The 14536-nt window shown below is 36.8% G+C and overlaps 1 long non-coding RNA gene across 2 annotated transcripts in view; it reads right to left on the bottom strand.

Moving 5' to 3' along the window:
• LOC141577559 (uncharacterized) overlaps window positions 1–9056 on the bottom strand; it is a 545046-nt gene extending 535990 nt beyond the window's left edge. For both annotated transcript variants that reach the window (XR_012506813.1, XR_012506814.1), the window contains exon 1: window positions 8852–9056. This is a non-coding gene — a long non-coding RNA (uncharacterized LOC141577559). The remainder of the gene's footprint in view (window positions 1–8851) is intronic.
• Between the last annotated feature and the right edge of the window lie 5480 nt (window positions 9057–14536).

Below are 14536 nucleotides of genomic sequence, written 5' to 3'. Positions count from 1 at the left end.
TGATCTCCACCACTGTGTGCACAGATCTTCTGGCAGACAGCTGAGCCTCCTGCAAATGTGTCCTCCTGCTTGTCACAAGACACTTAGCTGCGCATCTCAGAGGCAACAACTTCCTCTGGACTGCTCTTCCATCTCCCCCTGGCCGGTTTTACTTTTGTGATTAAAGTGGCCTCAAATGACGCAGTAAAGCAATTGGACTTAGTGGGTATCAATGAGACTTTCTACTGAAAAACAGCAGAAAACACGTTCTTTTCAAGTCCACATGGAATGTTCTCCAGGAAGGGATCATATGTAAGATCACAAAAAAACGTCTCAACATATTTAAGAGAATAGAAATCATAGCAAGCAGTTTTTTCAACCAGAACAGTATGAAACAATGAATCAATTACAGAAAGATGTGAAAAGCATGAACACATGGAGACTACACAATATGCTACTTATATCAGAATATTGTTAGTTTCAATTTTTTTCTGGTAAAGTTTTTCATAAAATTAAAAATTTCTATGTAAAAGTCTCCACATATAACATAAATACCTAACACTAAAGCATGCTATATCAATTTGCAAATAGAGAAACATGTTCTCTTTGTTCTCCTTTCATATTAGAAACATTAAAACAACTGCCAACATCATATGTTTCAAGTGTATTAGAAAAGGCTAGGACATGGAACAAGTGAAGCCAAAAATAGAGGAGAGTAAATAGATGAGGAGTTTTCTCTCAGTCATCTACTGGCTCCTGCTACTGACTGGCTCTTCTCCACGTGGTGAGTCATGGAACTTTATGCTGAGAACCCCATGCTCACCTTTATCTATTCAAGCCACCAGCAAGAAAAATGAGACAATGGAGGACACAGGCTTATATATAAAAAAAAAAGTCCTGTCTCAGAGTGATAAACCCTCCACATATCTATGGCACCTTCTGCATCTACAAAGAAGGGAGACCAGAGAAAGATCTAACTATCCACACAACCCTAGTCATCCAGGACCTAAAAACTGCCTTAAATCAGAGCAGACTCCCCAGTCCACACACATATCCATCAGCAAACGTTAAATACTGATTTGCTCAAAATGTTGGACCATAAACTCTGATCAACTGTTTCAATATCTACTATTTTTGACCCAAGGTCCATACACAATGAAAATTAAGAAACTTGCAAATAAGCAGGAAAATGAGATGAACAGCTAAGGGAAAAATCAATATATGGATTCGCTGACAATTTGGATACTAAACATTCGAGTTGTATTTTACCCTAGTTTTTAGATATTACAAATAAAGCTTCTGTGACCACTCTTGGGATTGTAGCATAAGTGTACTGTTATGGACTGAGTGTTTGTGTCCCCACAAAATTCCTATGTTGAAACATGTACCCCAATCATGATGTTTGAAGGTGGGCCTTTGGGAGGTGGTTTGGTTTCCATGAGGTCATGAGCCTGGAGTCCGTTATGGTATTAATGCCCTTAAAAGAATAGGAGGGGACAGGTGCCCTCTCTTTACTGTATGAAACACAGTGAGAGGACAGCTGTCTGCAACCAGGAAGAGGGTCCTCACCAGACCCCAGTCACACTGCCCATCTTGATCTCAGATTTCCCAGCCTCCAGAACTATGAGAACTTGATATTTATTTTTGAACCTACCCAGTTGATGGTATTTTTGTTACAGCACACTGACCTGTCTAAAGCAACTATATTTTGAGGTAGTAAAAATGTTTCATACTTTGATTACAGACTTGGTTACTCAGATGTATACTTTCATCAAAACTCACTAACCTACACAGTTTCAATATTTAATTTTATTTTATACATTACACCTTTAAGTAGTTGATCCAAAAATTTAATTTTTAAGCATCAAGAATAAAATATTCACAGCTTTTTAAAAAAGTTAAAGACTTTCATTCAAACAGGAAAAGGCCAATAATAAAATAGAAACTTGGACAAAGAAAGGAAATAGAAACACATCTAAACCTATGAAAATGTTTAATGTAACTCACAGGAGAGATCTTTTTTCATTTATCAGTTTAGCAAAGAGTGATCCATAACATCAAGGAGGGGAGGCTGCAAAGCTCAGTCTTGCATTTATAGTGCAAATAAAATGGTTCCAACCTATACATAGAGGAATTTGGCAATATTAATCAAGATGTACAATGTGTGTAGCCATTGTTTTCCAGTAAAATAACTGGTGACATTCATGTCCTCATGTATCTTACTTAAAAATGGAGAAGTAGGGGACAAAGAGAACATTTTATATACACATTATATATATAATCTTTATATAACTCTACCACATATAGTTACATGAAGAGTTTAAAAGATAAGAGAATTGAAAAGTCTAGGAAGTGCTGCTTGAGATAAAATGATGAGAGAAAAGTCCTTTTTGAGGAGACTTTCAAGCAGTGATACAAACGAAGTCAGGAATGAGTTAGTTTCTAGTTTGATGGGAACAGAATGTTACAGGGATAGGAGCTTAACTCATTCAATAATTAATAGGGAGTGCAGTGTTTTGGATACCATAAAGCAAGAAATAATTATGGAAGATGAAATGAGACACATTACCCATGGATTGGGTCATGTTGGGACTCATAGGTCTTGATAAGGATATTATTTCTAGCATGACAAAAACATTTTGGTTGACTCTGCATCAGACTGATTTTAAGTGGATCTCTACAGCCTGTAGAGAAAAGATCAAAGAAAGCTAAAAGTGGAGGCAAGAAGATCAATTAGAAGGTTATTGATTCATTCTAGGAAAGCAAACATGTTGGTTTAGGATGGGATGGTACTGAAAGAAGATGTAAGACGTGGTTGGTTTCAGATATGTTGTAAATGTACTGCAGACCTGATATGATAGCAGATTGGATATAGTTTATGAGAGAGAGTAAGAAAGGAGTTTAAAATAGCATCATGCAATTTTTTCTAGAAAAACTTGTGGCTCCACTTACTAAGAGGTCTTTGTAGGGAGAAACAAGAGTTGAATTTTATGCATGGTAACTTTTGACTGCTTATTATAGATCCAAGTCATGATGTGCAATAAATGGCTTGATATATGAATGATTAGCTCAGGGGAGAAATATTTAAAGTGGTGGAGCTATGAGGGATCATCCAGTGAAGATCTGGACTTAAGAGGAGAAAATACTTCATTTGCAGAAGTCTGGGGCATTGCACCATTTTGAAGGAAAGAACAAAAACAGAATCCAGCAAAAGAGACTGAGGAGGAATGGTCAAAAGTTGAGGAAAAAACATGAGCATATGACATCCTGGTAACTGAGGTAAGAAACTTTTTTTTTAATTGTCTCTTTGTTTTAACACAGGGAGTGATCAGTTGTCTCCAGACACTGCTGAGGAGTGGAGCAACGTCAGACCTTGCCATCTGTGGGTTACCACTGACTTGCCATGAGCTGTTCAGAACATTGGTAGAGACAAACTCTTGACTAGAGTGGGCTGGGGAGAAAATGGAAGGTAGAATGAGCAAATACAGATGTCTTCCAGTGAGCTTGGCTTTCAAATATAGCAAATAAGAGTCAAGAAATCGGGCAGAAGCCAAAGAGTGGTTTGATATAAATGAATGCTCTTCTAAATCTGTATTCTGATTAGAATGATCCAGCAGAGGTGAAACTGGTGTGCAAAAGAGCGAGGCCTGCTCCTGTGACTGAGGGCCTGACTGGGCACAAGGGGGCGCCATTCATGGGGCGGGGGGGTCTTCTGTCTCACTGAGCCTGGGCTGACAGGACACACCGCCACAGGCCGTGCAGCTGCAAAAATGGACCCTCACATCCTCAAATCTCCGGTCACTGCAAGCCTGAGATCAGGATGCCGCAAGGTTGGTTTCTGGGGAGATTTCTATCTTGCAGATACCCACCTCCTTCCTGTGCCCTTATATGACAGAGAGAGTGAAAAAGCGAGGTTTAGAGAGGGAAGAAGGGTGAGAGAGGGAGGGAGGAAGGATAGCTGGTCTCTGGTGTCTCCTCTAAGAGCACTAATTCCACCATAAGAGCCCCACTCTCATGATCTCATCTCAACTAAACTGCCTCCCCAAAGCCCCATCTCTAAATACTGCAACACTGAGGGTTAGGATTTCCACGTATGAATGTGGGGGGAACAGAATTCAACCCATACTATATTGATAAAAGCACAGGCAGAAGGTTTGGGGACATATGTCCTTAAGTTGACAGATTCAGGAAAGTGGATTATTTTTATGAATATGATTACACATTTTTATTTTGATATATACTAAAGCCATTTTTATTTTCTTCCCTTTGCCCAAGTTCAAGAACTTCGTTCCTCATTCGGGCAATGAGGTAGTCCGTGAAGAGTGAAGTGCCTGGTAAATATTAAGCTATGTGTTTTTTTCAATGTAGGTTATCCCTCTCTGTCAACAAAATTTAAAAAGCAGTAATTATATAAGCACTAGGTTTAAGGCAAGGAAAATAAAAAAATAAATAAATTATTTATTTTTGAACCCTACAATAAACTTCCTGAAAATTGCTGGAACAAGATCTTAAAAGCTACATTTCAACTGTTAGAACCATTTGCTTAAGAAGTGTAGGGAAAACTGTGAACACTAAAAGGGGTATATAAAGAGATGGAAAAAAAAAACTGAAAAAAAGACCCTTCAACATTCACAAGAGGATAATTTACAGGTTTCTGAACCACTAGATGTTGCCCAGAAATGAGGGTTATAAGCAGCTAATGCCACAGGGACAGAGGAAGACCTGCCCATGCATTTCAGGATGACTTAGATCTGAGCAGGTCTAGAAAGGGAAGAACAGAGACGCAGACAGGCACGCAGATCAGCCCTTACACCATGCTGCGCTGCAGGCCTTCTGGCAACGCACATGTCACCCTGAAAGATGTGAATGCTGATTCCTTTACCAGGGACCCAAGAGAGAGTGAGTATAAGCGAGATGTGCCTGAGTTTACCATGAATTACCAAAATTATTCCACCAGCCAAGTTAGTTTCAGTTATAGGAAATCAGGATTATATATGCTCACACATGAAATTTATGTGTTTTTTTAAATAATTTCTCAGCTACTGCAAAGACAACAATAATGTTTGAAGAACTGGATAGTTTCTTATAAACTTCCATTTTACTCAAGGTTGGAACTCCTGTACCTGATACACAAAATCTCCCGAACACACTTCTCATTTTGACTCACTCCTTTGTGGACACAGGCTTCTGCCTTCTTTCTCAACATCTAATTGCTGTTCAGTACTGACCTGTCCATGGGCTAAAGCCCTTTTATCTCTGTGTCAGCCAGTTGGTTAGGATTCCTTCCCAGTTCCCCTCGAACTGCTGCATCAGTGACACACATTCAGCTGGAAGCAACAGCAGCCAACTGAAAAGAGCTATTATTGGTATGGATGATATTTACTAAGGGGTCTGAAGGTTGAGAGTTAATCACTTATTAATATTACCAAGAAACTAAGCATTTTCCAGATTCCATCTGGACCATTATAGCTGTTGATTTTTTAATTAATAAGATTTTCAACTCAGGATCACAAGATAGCTGTTTTAATTCCAGACAATTGATCAGTTACAAGGTGGAAAGAAAGGAAAAGGAATGGGGCCAGTAAAGAATTCTCTGGCGTCTGTCTCTGTTAGAATTTTCCAAAGGCTATCCCTGAACTTTCCCACTGGAATTCCCTGTATGTTTCATTGGCCATAGGTAGGTTAAATAATGATCCCCAACCTTCAGGAGTATTAAGAAAAAAGCTATCTTTCCCAGAGATTGCTACATTAGTTATGAACAAAATTAGAATTCCATATGCTTGGACAGCAAGGAAGAATGTATTCATCCTGTTTGTGATGAACTCTAAAGATTATGTTTCTTGTTTTCCCAACAGAAAGTTATATCCATTTTCTTCATTCTAAAAGATTGCAATTTGAATTAGTATTCCAAAGGAACTCGTACAATATCTTCTGTGTTTATGTGTGCTGAGAAATGCTTCTTTTCTTTTCAGAATTCAACATGCTAGCCTAAGGAAAATGACGACGTGAAGCAAATTGGAATAGGACTGTCTCCTTCCCAAACTGCCACCATTTCGTTCAGAAGTAAATCCCCCCAGATCACACCACTTAGCAAGACAATCCCTCCGGTTTCCAGATGTACATTAAAACTTTAATGTTCACATGCTTATGAAAATACATGACTCAGATGATTGCCGACAATTTCAATTAATTCTTTTATCTGAAAAAACTGACAATACCAAAAAAAAAAAAAAAAAACCCTAATTTTCCTTTCCACTGAGAAATGCCTCTTAAATTCTGGAAACTATAATTTTCCATTTTGGCTTACAACATCAAGATAAGGGTTATTTTTGCTCCACTGTCTTGAATAAACAGTGTACTAACATCATCTAACACAATGTATGCAGGATGTGCTGTCAACTTAAATGTGTGAAAAAATTAGATTGTGCATGTTCATTAAATGCCATATTGTAAAATAAGAAGATGGTACTATTTATGTGTGTACTGAGACTATAGATAACATGCCACCTTAAGTTTTTTTAAAATCAATGACCTTTTACCAAGTTTTGCTGAAAAAGCAAGAAAGACAATCAGCTAGTGAGTGATTCGAAGACAATATTGTACTGCTTCATAATTCTTTCCTAAAATCAGCCCATATCCAGGTATTTGGGGGAAAGAGATGAAGAAAGTTAGATTATACCATAGAGAATTTACATAGTCAGTGAACAGCTTATCACTGTACAAATTTTAAAGAGAACAATTTCAAATGAATCATTGCATTCTTAGAGAAGATACTTCAGAGTTCAAATCATTATAATGATGGGTGTGTTGTAAAGCTCAAATGACAAAGTCTAGAATTCAGCGTTAGTTAATGTCTGAACCCTCAAAGCTTTTCATGTTTTCTTAATATCGCCAATTTCCATCCTCTGGTGAAATTATGTCAGTCACAGCACTTTATTCATGAGCGTATATGTTTCATACCTACATGTTTAGGTTTGGCCCCAAATCCCTAAATAATTTCCTTAGTTCACATCACTATTTCAAAGGAACTTCTAAAAAGCTCATGAAATATTATTAGCTTCCACATACCACTTTCATTACAAATAGTCTTACCCTTTTTCTACCTTCTTTAGTTCTTATTTGCCATCTTTTAGTCTGTCCACACTTTCCAGCAATCCTGAGATTGTCTTGCCCCCAAGACTAGGCAAGCACTAAGGTGCAGAACACTGCCTGCGCCCCTTAGCAATTCATCTCAGGAATGAGCCAACCACCAAAAGCAACGCCATCTGTTAAAGCCCCAGGCTAACACCACCACCTATTCCTTTCTCCCACACAGCTCCTGCCAGCTCTGTCCTCCCATCTCTATAAAAAAGCCTTCTCCCGTTTTATTCTGAGACACTGTTAGATCCTGAGATTGGTGCATTCTGCCCACAACAATACTCTCTTTGAATAGTTTCTTTAAGTCTGGTTTATTTTTAAATGATGCTAATGAGCTTGGAAGAGGACCTGCACCTGCGATTTTGGCTGCGGTGTTTTAAGAAACTGGTCCCTTAACTAACCTGTGCTTAAGATTCTTAACACACAGAAATATGATACAATAAATGTGTGTTGTTTTAAGCCACTAAGCTTGGAGTAATTTGTCACCCAGCAATGAAAAACCAATAAATGTAGAACTGCACAACATGAACCTGAATCCCAATATAGATTACAACTTAAGGTTGCTTTCTTTTTAATAGAAAAACTTTCTTAAGCACTTAATACATTCCATGTTATTGATTTTTTTTTTTTTGGAACTTACTTGGTGTTAACTAGGAAAAAACACTTTATTCTCAAGATGTACTATCCTTAACATAATGGTCTATAATCATTTAAATAGAATTTTACATTAAAAACCTTAAAAATTTAACTATAACATTCCTCAAAGGAATTTATCATCTGCCAGATGGCAGCTATTGTCTATAACCCATCATCTAATATGAAAACAGACATATACTAATAAAGCACAACAGACAGAGAGAGAGAAAAGGGAAGGAAAGAAAGTGAGCTGATTTTGAAAATACACAGAATAAGAACATTGGTGTTTGGCTGTGGACCAGACTTAAACCTATTCCAGCATCAAAGTGTTTGGTATGAAATCTTCCCAGACTTGAGTCACTGAGGTGTCTTTCATTCCAATAGTAAGTTCAATACATATATATATACACACACACATATATATACACACACACATATACACACACACACACATATATATATACACACACATATGTAAACAGTCTTCAGAATTTGAGGCTCAAGCTACATATTTTTCCATCTACAACAATCACAAAATTGGAGGTGCCTTAGTCTCTACCTAGCACCAGTCTTTTTTTGTTCCTCTAATATCACTCATGCGCTTTCAGACATTGAACAGAAAAGCTAAGTGAGGCTTAATTACTTCTGCCAAAAACAATACACCTTTTCTTCTTTTCCTGCATAAGAAAGACTAACCGAACTGCCACTCAGCATTATCTTAGTTTTGGATATGTGATGTCTTCAGACTTTTTCACACTGGAATCCACATTACCATCACAAGCCATGAAAAGCAACCGATTTTAATTTAACACAGGAATTGCCGTTTGTTGTACTCTACAATATAGCAGTGTTTTCAGAAACCCATGATTTTGCCCAAGGTGTACAAGGTATTTTTAAAACATAAAATGTACAAACATACACATGTATAAAAAATATATATGTATACATATAAACTTTTATCTATATATAAACTTTAAACATTTGATGTAGAAAAATACTCAGTCATATGAACCAATAATAATAAAAAAAAAAAAATAGAAGGTTGGCGTCCTCAGTCTGATCACGTAAGGAACTTCTGTTTCATTACGGGGAGTCTTACCTGAGCTCGTGACCCGGCATCCAGGCCTCAGGGCTCCCAGTTCCTCATTCCGCTCTTACAATTCAGGTCAAGGGTGTTTCTTCCCAAACGTGGCAAGGATAAACAAAACAAAATAAAACAAAACACTTATTTTTAATTGGTTTCTTGGAACCAAATAGCTTGTCTGTGGTCTCTTTGAACCGGACTAGCCAAAGCGGGACGCCAAGCCCAGCGGCCTCCTGAGGCGCTAGGAGCGGAGCTAACAGCCTGGAGGCGGGGCGGCGCAGGGAGAGCTGGGAAACGCCTCGGGCAGTTAGGGGAGGGGCGGGGCAGGGGCGGGGTAGGGGTGGGGTGGGGGCGGGGCCAGACCCTGCCCAGGTGCAGCTACTCTGCAAGGAGCGAGCTCATTTAAGGCAACAGCTAAGATGACTCTTCCGAGAACAACCTGTTACAAGAGGCAGAGAACCTGGAGGAGGAGTTGGAGATGGAGGAGAAGTCCACTGTACGACCTCCAGGGTTCTAGCAAGAGCTCCAGCTTGCTACCCTGTTTAAGAATGTTCTCCTTAGCAGATGTGAACAATTGATCAGGACCAATTACTGGAATTCGAGTATTTGGCCAAGCAGGAGGAGCTTCGGAGACAAGATAAATACCCTGCCAACGCTGTTGAACAATTAGATGCCGTAACTAAGGGAAATAGAAAAAAATCAAAGATTTGCTGTTAATGAGTCTAGGTGTGTATCTGAAGGTTCTAAGACTGCCTGAAACAACTGATGCCCCCAAAGCCACACTGACAATGTTCAGAACTAGCAAGTGAAAACTTTTGGCAAAGGGAGAAGGAACCACGGGAAATATGACTGGTGGAAATCAATGTGAAACTTCTGCCACCTGACAAAGTATCATGACATAAGGGGAAACAAAAAATGAAAACCACCACCACATACCACAGAGTAAAAGAACTATCCTCCTGACACGGTACTCCTTGTAGAAGATGAAAGGACATCTGTGGAAGTGAAGTCTCTGAAAATTGGGTAACTTTTATATGTTTTCAAATGTGAGGTCACAAAATCTAGGGCTTAGTATTTGCAGCTTAGAATTGTGCAGATGTGCTAGAATTCCCCTTAGCAAAATCTTAGTATGTCTTGTTCTTCCTTAAATGTACAATCTACTACTTCTGTTATGGTCAATACGTGTAACATCTTTACAAGTACTCTGTTTTTTTCTAAGATGGTTAAGAAATAAAAATAAGAAGATATTTGTATGTTTTTATGCCATAAATAACTCTCAAAATTATGTTTGCCTTTTAGAATCCTATGTCACATACACACAAATTTTAGAGGCATTATTTTTTTATTTAGGAAAAAAATGTTTTCAAAGAATATTTGATGTTCAGATTTTTAAAAAGTCCCGAAGTGCTATCTAAATAAGATAATTATATTTTATGTCAACAAAATAAATGTAAAAATAATTCAAAGCTATATAAATAAAATTTACTGTAATAAGTGATTATTCCAGAGACATGTTAAATATTTTCAATAGGAATTTTCAATTAATATTCATTTCTACAGTAAATTATAATGAACAATGCAAAGCTATGAACCACTGTAAATAAAGTTAGATTTGTTTTTAATCTTAAAGAAATGTATTATTTTTGAGTGTTTAACTATGATTTGTATTCCTTAGAAATTATATTTTTACTATTTTAATGTACTCTGTTAGCCATATAACTTTTTTCAAACTGGCAATATACATCATTTTAGGTCTATTAAATGTCTTAATTTTTCAGAGATCAGGAAAGCCTACATTTTTGAAAACTTTTGGATTTCCATTTGTATTCCACCAGAAGTTTTCAATATAATTTTTGCTTGAATAAAATACCCTTTCTAATAGTAATTATAATTGCATTAGTAAAAAATAATTAACATTTGTTGGTCCCCTGCTATGGGCCCAGCCATGAATTAGATGCTTATAGGAGCAGTGACTTTTAATCACCACAAATCTGTAAGGCAGCTAATTTATAGTTACTATTTTATTAATTGAAAATTCTGGCTGATAAAGGTAATAGAAGTCCAAGGTTTTGAAGCTGGTAATTGGAAGACCCAGATCTGGTTGGAACCAACAACTGTGTTCTTCATCGTTAAACAATACCATCTCAAACTATAAATCTGCCTGTCTGGAGGAACATAGAGAGAAAGTGATGTATTGACTAAAAATGTAGCCAATTAAAATGTAATCAAAACAGTTAGGCGTGATTTGTATAAGGTACCATAGCTTGACTGGTAAAGCTCAGTCAGAGTGGAGGGTTGCCCTATGGTGGCCACGGGTATGACTACCATCAGCTCACTGTCATCACTGGATTCTGCTGTTGCTCACTTCTGGAACCTGCTGTTACTGAAAAAATAGCTCTCACAACTTTTTTTAAGTCATCATTTTTGTAGGAAAGAAGGTTATTTTTTCTCTTTCTGAAAACCCATCATGTGGTTATAAACACTGAAGAACTGATATGTATTATCCTATGCCTATGTACATTCTATGTGTCGAGGGTATATGTGTCATGTGAATGAGATGAATTATAAAAAGAGCACTGCACCATATACTATTACAGTAAACCCCAAGGCTGATATAAATTTTAACAAGGGAATCTTTTCAAAAAGGAAAGCAGAATATCCTGATTCTATGTCTTATTACTATTAAAATACTATTAAAATGGAACATAAAATTCCAGATTTATAAGGAAGCCAAAAGGGATAAGGAAAATGAAAGTTTTCCTTATTTATTTTGTACACAGTATATTTTTCTTCTTTGAAAAGTTGGTTATGCTTTATTTGTTGCAATTCCAACGCAATAATGATTTTGACCCAGGTCACATGAAGCATGATTCTAGAAAATGCCGGAAGGTAATAGATGACAAAACAACTTATTTTAATCTTTTGTTAAATTACAAAAATTTACACTGAAATTCACTACATTACGAGGTTTTTTGTAGTTGTTAAAAATTGTAGTATAATCAGTTTACAATGTTGTGTCAATTTCTGGTGTACTGCATAATGTTTCAGTCATACATATACATACATATATATTTGTTTTCATATTCTTTTTCATTATATGTTACTACAAGATATTGAATATAGTTCCCTGTGCTATACAGAAGAAGCTGGCTGTTTGTTACGAGTTTTTGAAGTCAGTATAGATGTACCGCATGTGTATTATCTATTATAATTTAAAATGAAAGAGCCCACAGTCACAATATGGGCTCCAGCCTGCTTTCTTTTCATCACATTGACTGTCTTTGATTTGAAGCGAACATAAAGCCTCACACATTTTATGGTCAATAAAGCTTCCAAAACACACATTTTTAAACTTCTAATGTAAATATATTAATAGCATCAATGTGATTCCTCATCTCATCTCCCCAGAACTCCTTTCTTGAATTTCCATTGGGAAGCCCTGAAATGACCTTAAAGTCGGCATTCTACAAGTAATTTTTAATTTCCCCTCTGACTAACTCCAAACTTTGATTCTCATAGTTCTGTTAATTGAACAACCATTCTCCAATTCACCCAGGCTAAAAACCTGTTATTGGCATTGATTAATCCATAGCTTTTTCTCCCAATAGCTAACTAGCCAATACATCTAGCTGACTGAGTTTTCCTTCAAAATATGACTTGGAGTCATGTCATTCTTTCTATTTCCTCTGCAACAATCAACATTCATACCTTGTTTTGCACCTCAAACTCACTATTCTTTAAAAAAAATGCACACACATTTACCTATCTTTCTGTATGTCTGTCTATCTATAAAATAACTAGAATTGACAGATAATTTTATTATGGTCTTAAGTACCATTTAAGAGTTGTAACTGTGGAAAATTACTCAAATCCAAGAAATGCATTTTTCTCAGCTAGTAAATGGCAATAATTACTAACCAAAAAAATCTAATGTAAACATTAAATACAATAGTTTTATAAACACATTAGTCTTATGGAAATATAACCATAAGGGAAACTATTATTTCTTTATTGTTTTATTTGAATTTAGTCTGCCCTTTCTTCAGTCAGTCAACCATTCACTTAGTCATTCACTTATTTATTTGTTCAACAAATAATCACTTGTTTGGGAAGCACTGAGCTAGGTCTTGGAGGTATAGATTTATTTCACATGAATTTAGATTTATGCCAATAAATCTCTTATTCCTCACAACAGCGAAAGACATTTAAATTCCAGAGCCACAACCATATAATTATTTCTCTCTCTCTCTGATTTGGTGCCTGGCCTTAAGGAATGTACATCACACTAGGGTAGCAACTGTATCTGTTAGCACCATGATGTTTAACATGCTTTTACAGAAGTATTCAGAATATTTTTCAGTACACACAAGATATCTAAGTCAATAAAAATTATAGATTTTAAAGAGATGAAAGTGTAGCTGATACTTAATAGACAAGTATAAATTGACTAAACAAGAAGACAGATAAAAGTACATATAAGGATGCAGATATAGCAAACGGTAAGGCATAACCAAGACCTTAGTTATAGAATGAGGTTATAACTATTCAGGGAGACTTTCACTGTTTAGAGATTTTTGGAGTCTAATTCTAAGGATGGTGAATATCATTTTTGGTATGTGTGCAGGGGAAAGAGAGATTTATTTCTAACTTTGAGATGTATTCATGCCAAATATGCTCCACAAGCATTTTTTTGGAAAGCAGTTTGCCATAGTTTGTACTCCTGGGAAACGGTCTCTGAGACAGTGATTTGCCTAAAGGAAATTTACTTAGAATGCTCTGGGCAATAGGACCTATGAGGGAGTAAAACAGATGACTGGTTGTTGAGTGTGGGCTGTTTCTGGGGAGAGGATTTATTTTAAGTGAGGCTGTGCAGGGCAATTTTAGCATAAGGACCCAGTTGTGAAACATAAAACGTAACATTTGGACAGCTGGGAGAAACGCTTCTGTCCTTAGGTGGGATCTGTGTGGAAAAATATGGAACAGGGAAGAACAAATCTGATTCCATATTGGGTCTGTTTCTTTTATTTTAATCTTTAAATTCTGTTGTTTCTGCTACAGGTTAGGAATGTTGCCCATTGTCTGAAATATACAGGATAGCCCATTCTCAAGGTTCTCACCTTAAAGATACAGCACTTTTCTATTCATAAAGAGATAAAAAATTGCAGATCAGAGAATAATATTTGTCTTATTGGAGGTTTATAGGAACATCATGATCTGACCCGCATGGACAGCTGAAAGAACAAAGGATTCTGACACCAAGAAGTTTGCAACAAACAGCCACACTGTCTCCCCTTTTGATATGAAGGAAGCCCAAATTCTAACTTGGGTAAGATGCTTCTTTGGGACACTAGCCTACCATCTTCTCAGACTACTGACTTTCCAGATAAAGTCACTATTTATTACCCCAACTACTCATCTCTCAATTTATTGGCCAGTCCTGCCCAAGCAGTATGAGCTTGGACTCATTAACAAATACAGCTTGAACAGTATTCTACCAATGGCTGATTTAGGGTCCACTTGCTGCATATAATAAAGTCATCCATCTGGGAACAACTCTTCCAGGATCCACATTGCTCTCTTTTTCTGGGTAAACTTAGAAAAGAAAGAATATGTGGATAAATCTGGGTCCCTACCCCTGTATCTGGTCTTGGTGTCTCAGTTGATACCAGACTCTCTCCCTCCATTATTCTAGATTGTCAT

The sequence above is a fragment of the Camelus bactrianus genome, chromosome 4 (assembly GCF_048773025.1).
Source record: "Camelus bactrianus isolate YW-2024 breed Bactrian camel chromosome 4, ASM4877302v1, whole genome shotgun sequence".
NCBI lineage: Eukaryota > Metazoa > Chordata > Mammalia > Artiodactyla > Camelidae > Camelus > Camelus bactrianus.
This window is presented reverse-complemented; position numbering and strand designations above follow the sequence as displayed.